The sequence below is a fragment of the Bactrocera tryoni genome, chromosome 5, assembly GCF_016617805.1.
Source record: "Bactrocera tryoni isolate S06 chromosome 5, CSIRO_BtryS06_freeze2, whole genome shotgun sequence".
Classification (NCBI taxonomy): domain Eukaryota; kingdom Metazoa; phylum Arthropoda; class Insecta; order Diptera; family Tephritidae; genus Bactrocera; species Bactrocera tryoni.
The window spans coordinates 26,241,264-26,260,683 of record NC_052503.1 but is presented as its reverse complement, the minus strand read 5'-3'; the positions used below and the strand labels follow the sequence as shown (position 1 = coordinate 26,260,683).

At 34.7% G+C, this 19,420-nt stretch overlaps 1 long non-coding RNA gene across 2 annotated transcripts in view; it reads right to left on the bottom strand.

Moving 5' to 3' along the window:
- Positions 1-19,420, bottom strand: part of LOC120777290 — a 38,402-nt gene that overhangs the window by 3,958 nt on the left and 15,024 nt on the right. Inside the window, exons 1-2 of one of the 2 annotated variants that reach the window (XR_005705501.1) lie at positions 11,079-11,221; positions 7,178-7,231 (exon numbers count right to left, since the gene is read on the bottom strand). This is a non-coding gene — a long non-coding RNA (uncharacterized LOC120777290). Of the gene's footprint in view, positions 1-7,177; positions 7,232-11,078; positions 11,222-19,420 lie in introns of those variants that run through there. The other variant, XR_005705502.1, reaches the window with a different exon arrangement.

The window sequence follows — 19,420 nt, the reverse complement described above, 5'->3', positions numbered from 1 at the left end:
ACTTAAAATATTCTTCTCGACTAAACAAATAGAATTAAACCGCGAACACTTTTATTTATTACAAGTTTCGATCTGGTTTAACTCATCAAGAGTGCAAAGATGAACTTCATTCAATTTTTGACGAGGAAGCTCCATCAAGAACCAGTGTTTATCGATGGTATGGTGAATTCAATCGAGGTCGTAGAACACCAAGACAAATTTCATACAAAATCAGTTAGTGTTCCGGAAACAAATGCTGTGTGCAAACTGCAAGATCGTCATGTGACCTATCGTAATATTGTGACAACTATGGACATTAGTGGCACTAGCATATGTACATACATTCAGTATTGCATGAACACTTGACTGTAAAAAATTGTTCACGTTGTGCCGAACGTAACAAAAGTAGTTCGCGCACGAAGCCTTTGCAAGTAAATGGTTGCCAATTTTTTTGGAAATACTGAACAAGCCGCATCCATACCACTAAATTTAGACAGAACAGTAAATTGTAAATGGTATACAACCATTTGTTTACCAGTTGTCCTTCAAGAAATCAGGAAAACCAACCTCCGGACACGGGTCACTCTTCAGCAAAACAATGCGACCTCTCACAAATCGATTGATGAGCATTTGTCAGCACTCAAAACATCGGTTTGATGTCGTCCGTACAGTTCTAACTTGGCACCGTATGACTTTTTTATACTTTTTTATTTATAATCTATGAAGATATTTAATAAAACTCTCAGTTAAAAGCTCTATTTTGTTTGTTGTTGGAGTTTTACAAGATGTAAAGAGAGAAAAGCATAAACAATCGATCGCTTAGCCATTAAAAGGTATTCTAAGTGAAAGAGTGTTCTTTCGCTGTTCGCTTGGAAACAACCGAAGCTAACATTATAACTAAAAGTGGTTTCTGAGTTTCGAAATTGTAATAAAGTTAATAATTTACACACAGGTCATTATATACATAAATAAAAATAGTTTAGTTCTCTTTTTATACTTGTTGGTAATCTAAATATTTGAAAACATTGCAATCGTTTGTATTTAACCAATAAATCCGATTTATGGCCGCAATTGCGGTTTATGGCGAAATATAAACAGAAATTTCAGAAATCATTAAATACGAAAGTGGCTTGTAAACAAAATGCTAGAAAAGTTTAAGTATATACAAGCAGCATACAACATATTAGCAAATTTTACAGAAAAGCTGCCTAAAAATAAAAAAAATTCGCTAAATTCCACAGGAATACACGTTTTTTCTATTTAAGCAAGCACTTTTTGTTTAAGTGTTTTGTAGACCAAAAGTGATAAAAACAAATCACAAAAAAATAAATACAATTTTCAGAAAAAAAAACTAAATCGCTTGGCTGATAAACAATAGTAACAATCAGAATCTTTCTTGGATATTCAGAGTTTAGAACAGACATCGAGGCGTGTGCGCCGCAGCGTCCTTACTGGAGGTGTGATGCCAAGTTCAATATAAGTGTAATTAAAAAACTGAGCATGGGCGTATATACTTATGGTGGTTGTTCTAAAATGCAGAATATAAGTGTATACAAATAAGAAATAATTTTTTTAATGTATATAGTCGAATAATGCAAATTTTTTTTGGTACAGTGGTGGGCCATCAAATGGAAATATTCGCTCCAGCTTCGCACATAAAATTTTATCACAGCTTCTTCTACTTAATTACCGAAGACACGGTCTATTTCTAGGGCTTTTACCACCAACTCTCGAATCAAAATGCTTTAGAGAAATCTTTGACTGTTTCGAAAATATAGTTGCCAATTACTAACTAACTCGCCTTCCTGTTGGTAATCGACTCTTATTTAGTCCTACCCTCTTTTACCGACAGACTGTTGTTGTTGTTGTACCGATTATATAGTCCCTGTTAGGTAGACCCAGGAAACGTCAGGGTCACTCTCGATTCTCGCGGCAACTCGAGCTCTTTTTTAGGTTTAACTCCAAGTAAACCATTCACTAAGAGTGAGTCGGCGAAGGTGTTTATGGTTCCACTGTGGCTGACGGTCAATGCATGTCTGAAGTTTGTTGCGTCCAAAGTGTGGTCGATGTATTGTTTTATGTAGTCCACGTAGTTGCGTAAGGACTTCTTGATGCGCCTAGGAGTCAGTTCCGTTACAAGCAGGTGACTGCCGAGATGAATTCTTAGAAAGTACCCCACCAGAAACTGCTTCAAGAGAAGTTCATTATGCTCCTTAACTGGGAGCATGCAGGCCCCACTGTGCAGATGTTCAATCAGAGTGCAGTGTTCTATCATGTCTGTAGCTTCCTCGTCTGTTGTATGTTATCAACAACGTCGAGTGTCGGTTTCTTTTTCTTCTTTTTTTTTGATCAATGGTTGAACGTTAAAATCAAAACCAACCTAAAATAGATACATAAATTCTTAACTCTTCACGCAAAAATTGCTACAATGTTAATTTTAATACAACTGCGTCTTCATTTCAATTTGAATCCATTTCAATGCCCACCGCTGTATGCATAAACATTAAGCTCGGCGCGCGCGTGCTTTCATTTGCAATAATTATCCACTACAACTCAAAGGAATTCGTAATGGTTAATTTTTTTAATCGATTTCGACGATTTGCCCTCACCGCCCGCAATTGTTTATACTAAAAGATATTTTAATGCGGCAATTGCGCGCTTTTAAAGGTTATCTCTATGTTTTCTTCTCTTACACACAGAATGTGGTGGGTGAGCGTGTGTGGCTAAATGTGCTTTTCAGCAGCTTTCCTGCCACTTCGGCCATCAATTGACGCCACATGACTTTTCAATGCTTGGGAAATCGAAATCTCGGAGAGAAGTGGTAATAAAGGTTTTGTAAATTTTGTATATAAATGTTGTGGGCGAGTGATCCAATATTGTATGTACATAGCTTTTCAAAGTTTTTTGTTTTAAATATAGACCTCTGAATGCATGTTTTTATTGTCCTTCGCATGAAGACGTAAAAGCCATATATTCTTCAGATTTTTTATTGTTGATTCAATGCTGACGTTTAATGAAGTAAATTATATTTTTTATTTCAAAGATTTGCTGCTGGCATTCTGTAGTCTGAGAGTGGTGTCTTGCGCTGATTGAAATTCATCATTCTCATTTTATTATCTTTAAGAATTTGCATACGTCATTGTTATAATGTATAAAAAGTATGTTGTTAAAAAGGGAATTTTTTTTTCATTTTTATTGGAGAAAATATTCAAGATTTCTAAATAAATAAAAAAATAGTGATGAGATCCATTTCGACCTGATCTTGAACTATCAAGATTTCATCAGTTTCTTAGTGGCTGCTACATTTAAGAGCTAGGGTTTCAAGACAAGCGAAAATATTTTCAAGATTTCGAATAATAGTTTGCACAGAGATAAAAGGTAACATAAATTTATGCAGAATAATCTAGTAAAAGATTCCTTACTCAAACTCAAATGTCGCGAAACTTTCATTGATATTTTCATTTTTTTGTAAAACTGTCTGCCAAAATTCCAATTTTAGGTTTTTTTTCTTTCGTCGAAGTTCTAAGTTAAGGTTTTAACTAAAACACGTATTTTTTCACTTTAGAGGATTCTGTAAGTAAGTTATCCCGTAAATGCAGTCGCATCTTTTTTCCGAGGGGTTACCGGAAATAGTGTCGCAATGGCGGAATTAAAATATTATTTTCGAAAAATTTCAGAATTTTTTTGTTAATAGTGTCTGCTTGTAAGAGTAAAAAAATCTAATAAAATATTTAATTTTTTATATGAAAAAAAAAAATTTTTGACGAAATTCTGTTTTTTAGCAGAGGAAATCCATGTAACTCTTTAAGAACTACTGCTGTTAACAGTCCATGGGATCGAAGAAATTCTAGTCCAGTTCCGTTGCTTAAGTTCTAGTCCACTATAGTGACCGTCAAAGCGATCGTAAGATATCAAACTATTCATTTCCCAACTCTTGAAGGATCTGATTAGTTATCTAATGTCTTTAAATTTAACGATCTGAACCTGTGATAAGGAACGATTAAGCCAAGAAGCTCTAAGCTCAAAGTAAAGCATCAAGCAATGATTGCGACTTTTCTGATACGTAAAATTACGTAAAACCAACGAAAACGGAAACTTCAACGCATAAAGACAGAGAGAGAAAATTGTTAGAATGTTCTGAGAACAGAAAAGAAAAATATAATAATAAAGAATAACCTCTCCAGAGACAGTTTATGTCAACTGGTCGCACTCCACACTGTACTTTTGAGAAACACCTGTCCAACATAGGCGTGAACTCTTCTGCAAACTGCCAGCTTTGCGACATAGAACCGGAAACTCCTGAGCATCCGATTCTAGATTGCACAGAAATCTGTAGTTTCAGGTGCTTGGGTGCATATCTCTGAACAGAGATCACATCACTTCAATAGCTCCCTGCAAGTGCCTGAAAATCATTAGAGTGCTGGGCGTTTGTGAGGGCATGTGATAGAGCAGCGCACAATAGAGCTTAAATGGCGGTGCAAACCTAAATGAAATGTATTTGATTCTACTTAACTATAAAGGAAAATGAGTTGAAACTTCTGCTTCCAGAGCAAAACAAGCTCATCCAAAAAATAAAAAATCATACTAAAAATGTGTATATATAGAATGATATCTTATTTTCAATTACTTTTTTCAATTTTTCAAATCTGTATCACTGTAATAAGTCTTCATCACCTAGCCTCTTTGGTATCGAACTAAACTCGCTAACTTTGTTGCTGATTTTACATCTAAATTTATTGACCAGCGAGCAACGCGGAAAGCTAGCAAGCAGCGAAATGGCAAATCGAAGACGGCTATGGTAACGTTAGAATGTTGGTATCTACAGCTTTATTAGCGGGCAAGGAATGTACGTCTGCTCTAACAGTATAAATTCTTTTTTGACATTAATTGCAAATTTCTGTAATATTAAAATGTAAACGTAATGTAAATTCAATCGAATGTAAACAAAGTCTTTATGGAAATGCGAAAAGTGAAAGACTAATAGACTGGCGCACAAGCTCTACAAAGCCTTGTATTCGCACAATCAAAGCGAATGCGAAAAATAATTACAATTCGCAGCGGAAAATATGATTTTTTAACGAAAGCAATGTAAACTATGAAAATTTCAAAGGCAGACGCGCCTTACTTATAATCTATAATATACAGATGATTTGTGGAAATTTTAACTGCGATTGTATGGGAATACATATTCAGACGAATAAGCTTTGCATTAATAGTGAAAGGAAAAATTAATGGTATTATATTCTGTAAGCATTTCCTTAGTTCATTTTTTAAAATATACATACCCATTGGTATTTATTTATGCCTGTTGTTTTTATAAAGCGAAAATATTTTTGAAACACAGTGGCATTTAATTTATTAGCTTCGATCTGCATAGTAATCAACATGCCTGTAGTTCAACATGTTTAATTACTGCTGTGCGAGTATTTGGGGTAATTAGTCGAAATGTACTTAGGAGGGAAGCATTAATTGTTAATGTGGGTGTTTTTGAAAATGTAAACTTTTTTCCAAAAATGATTTAGCGTGTGGAGTTAATTGAGTGTCTGCATATAAATATTACAGTTATTTCATTGTTCCAGTGTTTTATATGCTTCATTTTATTATGGCGATGATCATTAATGATCGCTGACATAAAAAAAGATTCATATGTACATGGATATACAGTTATTTTATGTGAGAATAAACAATTGAAAATGTTCAGAAAGAAATTATAAAAAAAATGGTATAATACTGTGGGCATAATATAGTAAGTTTTTTAATTTAAATTTCGCGAAATATTTTTTTTTTTAGGTTGGTATGTCTGTCAGGGACAAGTACATAAAGTGCTTGAATTTCTGAAGTACATAAAGTGCTTTTGGCGATTTTTGCTATGAGTGAAATTATTCAAGAAAGAAATTCCATAAAATTTTGTGTGCGGAATCTAAATTCTGGTGCCTAAACGTTCAGAATTTTGGAAAATGCCCTCGGTGATGATTATTTCTCGCAAGCAAGCATTTCTGTTTGGATTAAAAATTACTCCAAGAGGGTCGAGAACGTATTGACGACCAACCACGTCCAGGACAGCCTTCAACATCAACTGAAGATCCACTTGTCAAAAAAATAAAGGATTTGGTGCTTGAAAATCGATGATTTTACGGACAACTTTGGAATATCGGAGGGAGCAGTGAAAACCATTTACAAAGATCGTTTAGGCCTAAGAAAAGTGTAAGCACGATTGGTTCCAAAATCACTCAATTTTCGCGTTAATGTTTGTAAAACAATGCTTTCTGACTATTAGGATGTCATGAATCATATTATTACTGGCGATGAGTTTTGGATCTATACTTACGAACCGGAAATAGAGGATCATTCGGCCGAATATTGTGGGAAAGGTGGGTCGGAAAACAAATACACCACGTCAAAGCAGGTCAAAAATGAGGGTTATGTTGAAAATTTTCTTCAATTATCAAGATTTGCTTCCGACCGGCCAGACTGTTAACAAGGAATCCTATTTAAGTGTTATGCGTCGTTTATGTGAAGCTATTTATAAAAGGAGGATGGAATAATGGCTCGACAACTCTTGGCTTTTGCACCACGATAATACACCGTCGCGTACTGCATTGATTCTTCCTAAGTTTTTTGCCCAATTTTCAACCAACGTCGTGCCGCATTCACCCTTTAGCTTTCTTAGAGCCTGCTCTATGTCTATGGTTAGCAGTCATCTGTCAGTTAAGAATTATAACTTATGTTTCATGACGGATGGTTGCTAAACAGACAGCCATGTTTGTTTACGGATTCATATCAAATTTTGTCAGTGCTTGCAGTAAGGTTTGCCATTTCATCATGTAATGTTTCACTTTGCTTCGAATATTAGAAATGGTCCAAGAATATTGCGCAAATTTAGGTTCTCCGAAAAATTCACAAATTCATGTTCATCGAAAAATCTTCTCAGTTGAGTCCCATTTTTGGCTTAATGCCTTCGTCTACAAAGAAAATTGTCACTTTGGGGTGAGTCAAACCCTCGTGCGGTTCTGAAAACGCAATTACATATTTCTAATAAGAAAAAAGTTACTGCAATGCCTTTCTTGTTTTCCTCGAAGAATATACATCTAAACTTTCGCATTTGACATAATCGACTTTACTACATACTATATGGATAAAACAATGTTTACAAAAACGTTGCAAAATTACGAAATTTCGAAATATTTTCATCATTTACCTTTTGGTCCCGGGTTCAGGAGAGCACTGTTCCACAAGTCACCCCATTGAAATACTGAAATAAGAGGAAGGAAATTGGTGTTTTCATAATTGTAGAAACAGATATTACTGGCATAATAATAACTATGTATGTATGTATATAAGCAAAGTCAAATATTTGTACTATCTACTATATAATTAGACGATATGCTGTAATAAAATTCGTAAATATACGTATGTATGAATATATACAAAGATCTAAATAAATTTGCATTGCTTGCTTCCAACTTTCGATTCACTTGTGTGTCATGAAAACGATGCCACTACTCCACTCGCGCCCGTTGAAGCAAGTGATATTGGATTTCTGAATAATACCAGACAGCTAAATAAATAAAGGCGCTTATGGCGTTCGCCCAGCAAAAATAACATCATCAATATTAGTTTCCAATTTGCTGTATGTATTATGGCATAATGCTCGAGCTCCTGGGACTTGTAATTAACACTTTATTATTGCTATCATGCAATACTTTTTTGCGTCCAGCGTATTGATTGTATTCCTAGCAGCAATTGATCGCGCGCAAAGCTAAGCAAACGAATATTTATTTGTACTACTATTTATACGCACGCGCAAATAAGTCGTGGAAATTGAAACATTTGGCATCTCTGTTCTACATACAATGAGCTAAACACAGTAATTCTTTGTTCATAAATTTAAAATTAATTCTTCAAAACCTATGTCGCTCCCCTGAAAGTAATCCCCTTGACCCAAACCACTTGTGCCAACGTTTTTTCCTATCATCGAAACAGTTTTTAAAGTCATTTTCTGGAATACCCTTCAAGGCGCATGGCGATTCATGTTTAATGTCTTCAATAGACTTAAAATGTTTTTCCCGGAGCGGTCGTTTGAGTTTGCTGAATAGCCATGAGTCACACAGAGCTAAATCAGGCAAATACGTTGGTTGTGGCACGATATTGACTGAAATATTCGAGAAAAACTCATGAAGAATCTATGCAGTATGTGACGGTGTATTACGTTGTGCAAAAATCAAAGCTTATTGGCCCGTAATTTCGGCCACTTTAGATGTTTTTTCGTTTAGTTGTAACATTTTGGCAAAAACGTAGTTTAACATAACTCGGGAACCACTATTCTCTATTTTTCCAATCCATTAGACGGTTGTAGCAGCTTTTACACACTATATTTGGTACCCAATTTTCGTTCACTATAACATAAGAAAAAATTTAAAAGGTCATAAAAAGAACTGACACATACGAAAGCCAAACCCTTAGAGGGCTTTACTATACTGGCCTAGTACCATCACCCTGACTTGGAATTTCTCACCCCCCAGATTAACTGTTGTACTGTGTAGTCAGAAAGCATTGACGCGACATTGTTTTTCGAAAAAACTGAGTTATTTTGGAATCAATCATTCTTTCACTTTTCTTAGGCCGAAATGATCTATCAAAATGATTTTCACTGGTCCCTACGTTATCTCTACGATGCCAGTAAGATTTTTTGATTGTTAATCCGATTCCTTTATTTTATTGCGGTGTTGATCATCAGTTGATGTTGATCACCGTCTTGGACGTGGATCCTCGTCAACGCGTTCGCGATCCTCTTTGAATAATTTGTACCCATCAAAAAGACGTGCTCGTGACAAACAATTATCACCGAAGGCATTTTTCAACATTCTGTACGTTTCAGCACCAGAAATTTCATTGCGCACACACAATTTAATGGAACTTTTTGATTGAATAATTTCACTCATCGTAAGAATCGCCGAAGGCACTTTTTTTACTTCACAAAGATAAGCGTATACTAAACACTGATGATTATTTTGATGTGACATTTGGAACAGATTAGGTTTATGGTGGTTGATGTAAGTACTCGTATTACCCCATTTTAGTCTCTTTTGACCCAAGCGCACACTATCTGTATCCGTTATATGGGGAGTGAACGTGGTTATAATCTTTTTTAGACCATTTTCACAATGCTTGAAGAGGTGCTAGATAGACTTCCTCTCAGCCAGTCTGGTCGCAATAGCTTTAATAATTTGCGAGATATGCTCAGACGGGACCAGGCTTACAAAAAGTTTTCATCTTGTAGATCAACGCTATCCTAGAGCTTTTCGCGTTTGAGCTGATTGATCCAAACGTTTCGAAACTACAACGTATTGAACAAGAAAAACATATTACTATTCAACGTTTAGAATAATATTTTTAGAACCCCAAAGTATACTTTAAGCCAAACCCTCATATTTTTGGATATCCTTGACAGACCTAACCTCTTTAAAAAGTGTTTAAGAAATGCATAGTAATTTATTAAGTTTTGAGATGACGATCTGAAATTTAGCACACGACATTTGCCTACCTAAGAAGGAATTTAACTGCCTTACAAACTAATCGATCAATATCAAGTCCTCGTATGGAAAGCTTTTTTATTTAACAAGATATCTTCATGAAATTTAGCAGGAAATATAGTCTAAAGCAACGCTACAATCTCGGCAGACAAATTATTCACATCTGATTACTGTATTAGCTGTCATACAAACTGACCAATCCAAATCAAGTACTTGTATGGAAAATTTTTTATTTGACGAGAAATCTCTACGAATTTTTATGTGGAATATTTTCTAAAGTAGTGCTAAATATAGAAACATATTGTTCAGATCGGACTGCTATATCATATATAACTACTATAACTATATACATTATATATGTACATATATATACAAACTGATCGATCTAAATCAAAATAAAATTTTGTTTTCGCTGGTTGTTATAAGAAATAGACCTGTGATGGGTATTACAGCGTCGCTGTAGCCAAAGTTAGCATTTTTTTGTTATTTCAAATTTTTTTTTAACCACCCTGTATTTGCACTTCTATTGAAAAAAGAAAGTATGCATATAAAAGGTATGTATATACTTCAATCAAAAATCTGTTTAAACATAATTTTTTATTTTATTTTTTTTTAATGTTAAAAAAATATTTTTAATATAAGAAAAATCACTTTTGAACCACCCTGTTTATGCACTCGCGTTAAAAGTACTGCAACGGAATTTTAAGTTAACAAAGGTAATAGTTAAAGAGAAATTACGCGCAAAACATTCCACAGCAGGCATTTTCAGCTTCCTTAAATATTTTAATAAAACTCGTTTACAACACACACACAAACAAAATCTTCCATAATTAGCACAAAAGTGTTGCGTTGCCGATTTTTTTTATTTTTTTTCCACATTGTGCTAATTAACGTTTTATAAATATACAGTGTGTATATGTGCGTGCATGTGTAAGTGTGTCAGCAATTAAAACGCCCACACTAGAGTTCACAAAAAATGTAGTAAATCTGAGTAAAATAAAAAAAGTAAAAGTGAGAAGTTGTAAATCATATTCATCAGCGATATTATTGAAGCGTGGCAAGCGCTTGGCAACACAGCAGACACATACAGCCAAACAAATGGGAAAACTAATATGACAGCCGCCACATTTTATGAATATATTTAGAATAACACTTGAGATACTAGGTCACACTAGTCCACAGTAGTCCAACGAGGGCTGCTTAGCACAGAGCGCCACATTTCACCAAGGCTACAAGCGAAAAGTAGGCGCAGTTGGTTGGCCTGACGCAGCCGACACGCGACCACGTGCTCAGCCAGTGATACACGTGTAAACAAAACACTATGCCTAGCCATGCCATACTAAGCGTTAGATAAAGAATTTCATATAGCAGAAGCATGCAGCGATAAGCCGGAAATTTCACGAAATTAGAAATGAATCACGCTGCGGTCAATAGCTAGCGCAAGAAATTTACTAATCAGTAAGATATTTTTTTATTAAAATGCAACTATTTCACCAAAAAGACACAAGTGAATCACTGTTTCACACATAAGGATGTAAATATGTATGTATATTTGCTGGCGTGTACCTTCGATAAAAGATATTTTCAATGTTGTTGAACTGCGATATTCACAGCAACGAGCGTCGGATACGTTAGCGCGGAGTGAGTGTACGTACAGAACTACCAGAAGAGCGACGCGCAAGCGACGGATTAGGCGAGCACGATCAGTGGAGTTGCGGTGGGGCTGGCGCGGATGGATGGTGGCGCTGATGGTGGAGAGGAGATGGTGAAATGGCGCGTGAGCAACCAAGTGTTGTGCTGACTTGTTGTAAAAAGAGCGTGCGCACAGAGCGAACCACGAGCGGCGTGTGAGCGCGTATGCGGAACATAAACTCAAAGAGCGAATGCGAAGGTGTAAAAAGCATATAGAATATTGCTTAGTTTTTGTATTCGATTTGAATTTCATTCGTGAGGTGTGCTGATTTTTTTCGAAATGCTCTACGCGACGTAACCAAGTCAATGGCTCGTGGCTGTGCGGGCGATTTGTCGCTAAGTTGTATGTAAGTATGTATGTGGCGGCATATGCATTTCAGTGCATATAGTACATGTGTGTGGATATTTGAAAACTTGATCGTGACGTCGATATTTGCAGCGCGCCGCTCATTGAAGGTTGACAAGTGCGAGTTTTGTGCCGGCTGTCAGCTGTTCGCGCGCCTGCTGATTTTGCATGATTACGCACATACATATGTATTTACATACATGTATGTATACACACGTACAAGCATGCAAAAAACTGCAATTACGCACTCAGAAGTTGAAAAAATTCTGCCCAGTTATCAATTTACCGCGCCAACATGTGGGTGAGTGCGGGTGTGTGTGTGTTGATTTAAAGGCTTGCCAGCATACATATCTACATATTGATTAATTAAAGGCATTTTTTTTGTTCATTCGCGTAATTATTTGCATATTGGCATAAATTATGGCTACGAGGAAAAGCGTATGCGGCAATCAATTTTAATTAGAGTAAAATTGGAATTATTTTCAGACAGACATACATATAAATACATATTGATATTTATGATTGTCTGTTTCAAGCCAGTTTGAAGTAGATTGTCATGCTGACAACTTAAACTGAATGCAGAATTAACCATGCCAGCTTTGAGATGCAGATTAAACTGATTGTCAACGAAAGTTTTGCTACAATTGTTGTTGTTCCAGAGGCAGAAAATATACCCTTATAATTCTGGATAATGCTAGTGAGTGAATAATACTTCAGCCGGTTATAAAGTCATATTCCACCCAGTAATATAAACTCCACTGTCGCAAGGACGAACGAAAGAATCTCAGTACAAGTCGGACAAACGAGTCTTGAAGCATTTTTGTTAGGTTAAGTTGTCACAAACGGGCTGACAACATCATATTTTATATAAACGAAAAGCAAAGCAGAGTTTTATATTTAAAAACTTGGGTTATTTGTGGTCTTCAGACGGTTTTAACCAAAATATATGGAGACGTACATATCATCAGCTAAAATTCATGTTACGTTAGACATCACTTTTCATAAGTTTAAAGGCGAAGGAAAAACGATATAATATAAACCACTTATATTGAAACAAAATTTGAGTTTTGGTTATAAAATGGTTATATATGTATATTGGTTATCATACACTTATATTGGTTATATATTGGTTATTATATCTGACAGCGGAAGCTGAAAATAGTATGATACATATACACATGTAATAAGATGTAGTGAATCGTCAGCAATGAAAAACTCAATTTCGATTTTTATGATGATAAGTTGTTTTGCATTTTAGGTGAGGATATGCTACATGGCCTAAATGTCTTGTGCTAACCGATACAAACCGGTCATCACTACTAATACCACTCTTCTTTTCTTAGTTAGCTAATCTTGGCTAGAACATCAATAAAATTTAAAGCCATAGTTCCTAAGTTAAAGAGCGCAAAGGGACGGTACCTCTGTTACTTCGTTTACATGTCAGAAAACGTCGGGAAAGCTCGTATAATTTCGACGGGTGACCGTAAATGAAATTGATTTAATTAATTAGCTAGTTCCCATCTAGCGTTTACAACAGACTTGTACCCAGCCACTATTTTCCGTTTTCTATACTCAAAAAGTGATTTGAAAGAAAAAAATTTCACTGAAATGTCTATCGACCTATTTCGCAGTTTCATAATACGGAACCAGTATCGAAATGTCATAAATATAAAAATATATGTTAAACAAAAATACCAATAACGATCCAGACGTTGGCATACTCGCGAAACCAAACTTTATAGTCCTTAAGAATTTTATCTCAAATACCAGTGTAAAATTCCATGAAGATTGATTGAGTAGTTTTCGAGAAATCTTCCCAACCGACTTCAAAAATACAAGTTCTCAAGGCCGCATCCCCGAAACTATTACTCGGATAAACATGAAAATTTAGGACAATATTCTAAAGGTTTGTAAAATTTAATACAACAATAAAAAAAATCGATTTTTTGTAAGCCCATAACCTTAAGAGCTATTGATTGAAAAATATGTTTTCATGAGAAATTGATATACCATGTGATCAATTTTGACCCGTATACATACATATGCATCAAAAAGTTAAGAAAACAGAACTCGTCGTATCGGCATCAAAGGGATAGCTTAAGATCTCAACATCTCTTATGGATCGACTCGACATACTTGTTATAATGTTTTGGGTATGAAGCATGTGAATTTAAAGACATGAATTTTCTGCAAAATCAAAGTCAAGATCGCACAAGAAATACATACTTAACAACGTAGCTGAGAACCCTGAATTCCTCGAACATATCATTATTGTGGACGATACGTGGGTTTATAGATATGGAATCGAAATTGTTCAGCAATCTAGCGAATGGCGCTATAAAAGTGAGCCGAAACCAAAATTCGCTGAAGGCGCTAAAGATCCTGCCAGAAGAGACAAGTTTGGACAAGTATGTATGTGGAAACTTTTTTTCAGTGCGGGTCATACTTGGTATTCACGATCAGCACATCTTGATTATAATAAGTAAATAAAAAACGTTTGCTTCATCATAACAGGGACTCTTATGATAAGTATGTTCTGGAAATAAACAACCGATTAATGAAAAATTCGTATTTTTTAAAATTGCCGAATACTTTAATTACCTAATTTGGCACCTACCTATTTCTAGATACACACACTCTCAGATGATAACGTTCATTTGATAAGAAAAGTATTAAGTAATATGCTAACTATAAGAATTATTAATATATTACACCTTTATTAAAAATTTCGATATTTGTTTGATTGACAACAGCTATCAGCATTATCGATAAAAATAAAGGTAACTAATATATGTAGGTATGCTTTGGTGATTCATATTTATACACAATTGAGCTTTCCTAACTTGAATCACCATAAACCACAATAAAACTTCGAGTTGGAGAGACTTTGAGTTATGAAAAGAAATCTGTATGAAATTTGCCATCTATTCCCTAATCAAGAGTTCGAGTTAATGAGAACTTCGAGTTATAGTAGTTCGAGTTACAGAAGTTCAATATACATTTTTATGTGAATAAAGCAGGTTCATAAAAAAATCATTTTATGACAAAATAGTTTCGACTTTAAATCATTTCCGCTTTAAGTGCGAAACTACTGCAACTCATAAGATTATGAATTTATTATATTTAATTTAGTCACTTAATTACCCAACTGCTCCATTGACATCATTTAAGTGCTGTCATTTTTATTGCATTGCATTTAAACTTAAATATTTGCACGACTCATTGAGTAACGTTTATGTAAGAGTACTCAGTCTGCGATTTATTGTTCACTACGAAAAATTTACTTTCACAAAAATAAACGCGAACTTAGTAACCCTGCAGTGATAGCGCAAAGTAGTCAGTCAGGAAAAATACCAGTTTAGAACTGAGTCTCCGAACTAAAATCGAACTAGTCAAAGAAGCAACCAATGAATACCATTTTTTTGGAAAGAGAGCGAAGTTACTTCGGTTAACCTCTACATTTTTTAATAAAAATAAATATATGGAGCATTCGAAGAAAATTAAAATTAAAATAGAATAGAATATAAATTGAACTAGACAGTTATGCATCAATTAGTAACTAGAACTAAACCACAAAATTTGCTAATTGACAGTACCACGAGCTGGAAATACGTAAAAAATACGAATTGCTTGGTGGAAAAAGGCAGTCAGCTGACTAGTTGCACCCCTGTTCACACTAGTTACAAAATGATTCGTACCAATTTATTTGGCCCGCACTTAATTTAAATACGATCTACGAACAATTAAGACGCCAACGTCTTCATAAAGCATTGCAATAATTACTTCCCACTGCAGAAAAAGTTCCACTTCATTTACGAGTACACGTGTCAAAAGCTGCTGCCAACAACACTGCAGTATTCCAGCTCCAGCATATGGTCGAATATGCAAAAGTGCGCTAGTAAATGCAAGTAAATATGCAACAACTACAACAATGTGATAGTTATGCAAGCGCGTGTTGATATCGCGCCACAGAATGCGGCTATCACTTAACTGTACTTGCAGTGAGCAAATATTTGTTGAAATTCTTTGACGTGCAATGCAAATATTCGGTTGTTGGTATGTGTTTAAGTTTGTGTATGTGTTGTGAGCGCACCGATTTAGAAGTCAACAGTCTAATATAAAGTAGTAACTATATATGTATATACATAACTGTATAGTCAAATGCTATAGGGAAAGATTTATAATCAGTTGGTTATATGTACATATATGCCTATGTAAATATAAACTTTATAAATAACGGTAATTATGCAAATAAAATTTTTATAAATAACGGTTGACTAAGTTACCTGTTTATTTTGAGTACCTACGTTCTAATTTATATTCCTTATCAGAGTTACTAGTTTCACATAAGTCGGCTACATTAGCTGAATAGTCTTTAGCTTAACAAGAAATACAATTTTTTTACATGAAAATATGGTTTTATTATTCGAAATAATTTGAATTAATTAAGTCTTTCGATAATTCGATACCAGGATTCTATAATGTGATGTCCAATTGAAAAAATTTTTGGGCAGATATTAACAGTTTTTATTACTCCACAGCTGATTCTAATTATCTGGTTCAATTGATATGCTCAGGAACAGCTTTAATTGAGTTTTTATGCTGCTTTTTATCAGAAAATGCAGATCCGCAAGACACTATTTTTTTCTTCTAAGCCACATTTTCTAAAGAATTGCTATAAATCGGATGTATTTTGAATATTATTCGAGACCGACGTCAAGTGTCACTAGAAACTTAAGGTCCACCAATAAGAGCAACACCTCCTTTTGCATAACTCCACACGTTCAGGCCAATTTTCGATAACCCGGTGCAGAATTTCGGCTGAAAACTCGTCTATAGGATGCTGAATGTTGTCTTCAAGCTCCTCGAGCGTTGCTGGTTGATTGACAGAAAACTTTGATTTAACATATCCCCAGAGAAAGTAATCTAGAGGCGTTAAATCGCAAGAACTTGGCGGCCATTTGCTTGAACCAATTCTCGAAATTTTCGAATCGCCAACCTTATTTGGGAATGTAATTCCGTCCACCGAACAACACGAGGATTCGACTCACCCCAATAGCGACAATTGAAATTGAAATGTTTCTCATCTGAAAAGATGATTTTTCACTGAATGTGAATTTTCGGATAATTTCCAAGCATCGTACCAAAGTGAATCGTGACAATATGTAAGGGAAAACCTGAAAAATTTTACACAAATCCGTAAACAAACATGGTCGCCACGAGGTGTCAAAATCACGTCATTCCTATTGCCAGACGCTTTATGTTCAAGTATAACGACAAAGTAAATTTAATTAAAATACAAAATCGACGCCGTAGGTATTTCTCAAAAGCGACATTAGACAGCAAAGCGGAAAACCCTACAGTCATCAAACGCATCATTTTTGTTGGTGAGACATAAATTTATGAACATGGCGTCGAATCTGACCAACTATTTAGCAAAGGCTCTCAAAAAATTAGGCGAAACCGGAAAAATCACAACAAAGTCGGTCAAAAATCAAAGAGGTTATTTTCACTTGATGTCACTAAGAATACTGCTTTGCCGACCGTTCTCATAACAGTCGGGTCTACGTAACCGGAATGGACTCGGATTTTTATCGGGCCAAGGACTGTCATCTCAGCAGATTTCCGTCGCTACAATAACAACAACTACTGTTTTGCCGTTTTGAAGCTTCTACGTAAAGCAGTTCATATGCGACCGGATTCACTACAATAATGCACTGTTACATTCTAAGCTGAAAACACGAAAGGAGAGTCAGGTCAGCCACCATATTCGACAGATTCTGTTTTCGAGACAGAAAAATCCGTTTCGAGAAACGCGTCAAGCTAGATTGCCCCAATAATAAATCGCCAAAAAAACTTTTCGCGTTTAAAGAACCACAGCCAAACACACAGTAGTTGACATATGGAGATGGAACACTTAACATGAACATAAAATAATGTTCTAGCAAACTTGGAAAAAATTTTATCGGTTCTGTTTGCGCTTGAAGTTTTTATGCACCTGCCCGAGCCAAGTTTGATCTTGACAGTATTATTGGATTGCTTCAACTTTCGGGTACTTTCAAGCTTTGATGAAAATGTGAATGCGTACTTTTTAAAGGCATAATAAAAAGTAGTATTTTGGGAGTTTTATGAAAGCGAAACTACCATTTTCAATTACTGTATTCTAGTATTTGTTTACTTAAAGATCAATAGCGTACAGTTCTGAATCACAACACCGAAAAATATTCATAAAGCTAGCCTCTATCTAGCATTCCCTTTTTAATCATTTGCCATAAATAGTTGCTGTAATCAACTGTGGTGTTTGAGTAATTCAAAAAGCGCAATTAAGTAATGATTTCACTTTAGTGATTTCGTTTTTTCACTATGTGCATTCTTTGCAATAATTATCTCTGAAATATTATATAAAAGCTGAGAATTTAAAAATCCCATTGTCACTGATAATTAGAATTAATCACTGTAAAATAATATACGTACATAAGTATGTACAGCTACGAATAAATAAATGCAAGTGGCAATGTGTTCACACAACTACTAGACAAAATAGTCTGCACCGTAATTAGTAGTGACAGATTATTAGCTGTCAACAAGCACTAAAATAGCAAATAATTGCATGCACTGAATAGATAATGCTGAACAAATAAATTGTGATTAAGTGGCAGAGCATTTAAATACCTTTTCTAAAATGGCATTAATAACGAAATGATTTTTTTTATTTTTTAATAAAACGAAGTAATAAATTTCAATTAAATTTTTTTTTTTTTCGTTTTTTGTTTTCGAAAAAAATAGTTTATATCACTTTTTAATTATTTCGATTTATTTTTGCTTGGAAATTCACTTTAAATGTATTGGAAATTTTATGATTTTTTAAAATTTTATATTTTTTTTAAATTTTATAATTTTTTCAAAATTTGTTAATATTTTTTTCTTGCACTTTTCCGCCGTTACTTCGTTGAGTTTCAAACGCCCGCGTCTCAAACACAAATATTCGATATTTATTTACAGTTTATTTAATGTCTTTGCGTTTCGGAATTTTCTCTTGGCACGACCACAAACCGATCGGTGCAGCTAATCGGGCAGGACTGTGCGCCACAAAAGACTGTGCGGTTCCTTTATCCAATCGATCAAGCACTCAAAAAGATAGAGCATCCAAATAAAACCGAGAACCAAGCAGAGTAAACAAAAACGAAATCAACAATATTAAGAATTAAGTTAAAATAAAATTACACGAAAGTACGTATATTCTATGCACTTGTTTATAAGCACTTCCGTAACTACACTCGTGAGCATAATTTTTGGTTGCCAGTTTGGGCCAAAAAACACTTGTCGGCGATCTCACTCGAATAGACAGATACTAGCGGTACATAGTACACTTTCAGTTTTGAACTTGGCCGACAAAGCGAAGAGCAGTATCGACCGCCAACTGCACTAACATACAGACAAATGTATGTACATATATATATGTATACATATACATATATATGTATATATTTGTGTCTCATGATATTGATTCTTGGTGAGTAAATAAAAATTTCTCGGTTGGGCGCTCGCGAAAACTTAAAATGCAAACTGTTACGTATGATTTTTATTTTATTCCTAATAAGTTCATATAATTATTGCTATGTATATATACATACATATATACACATACTATATACATACATATGTATATGTACTATATACATATCTGTCTATATGAGCGGCTGGCGGAAATCGCCACACTCGTGGCATTTATTAATTTCACTAATTTCTCGTGCATTATGATTTTAGTTTTTGATTGGCGCGTTTATAGCAAAACTTTTACGTTTTCTTAATTTTTTTCGATATTTAAATAAACTAGCGGAATTTCGGAACAAATTTGAACATTTATAAG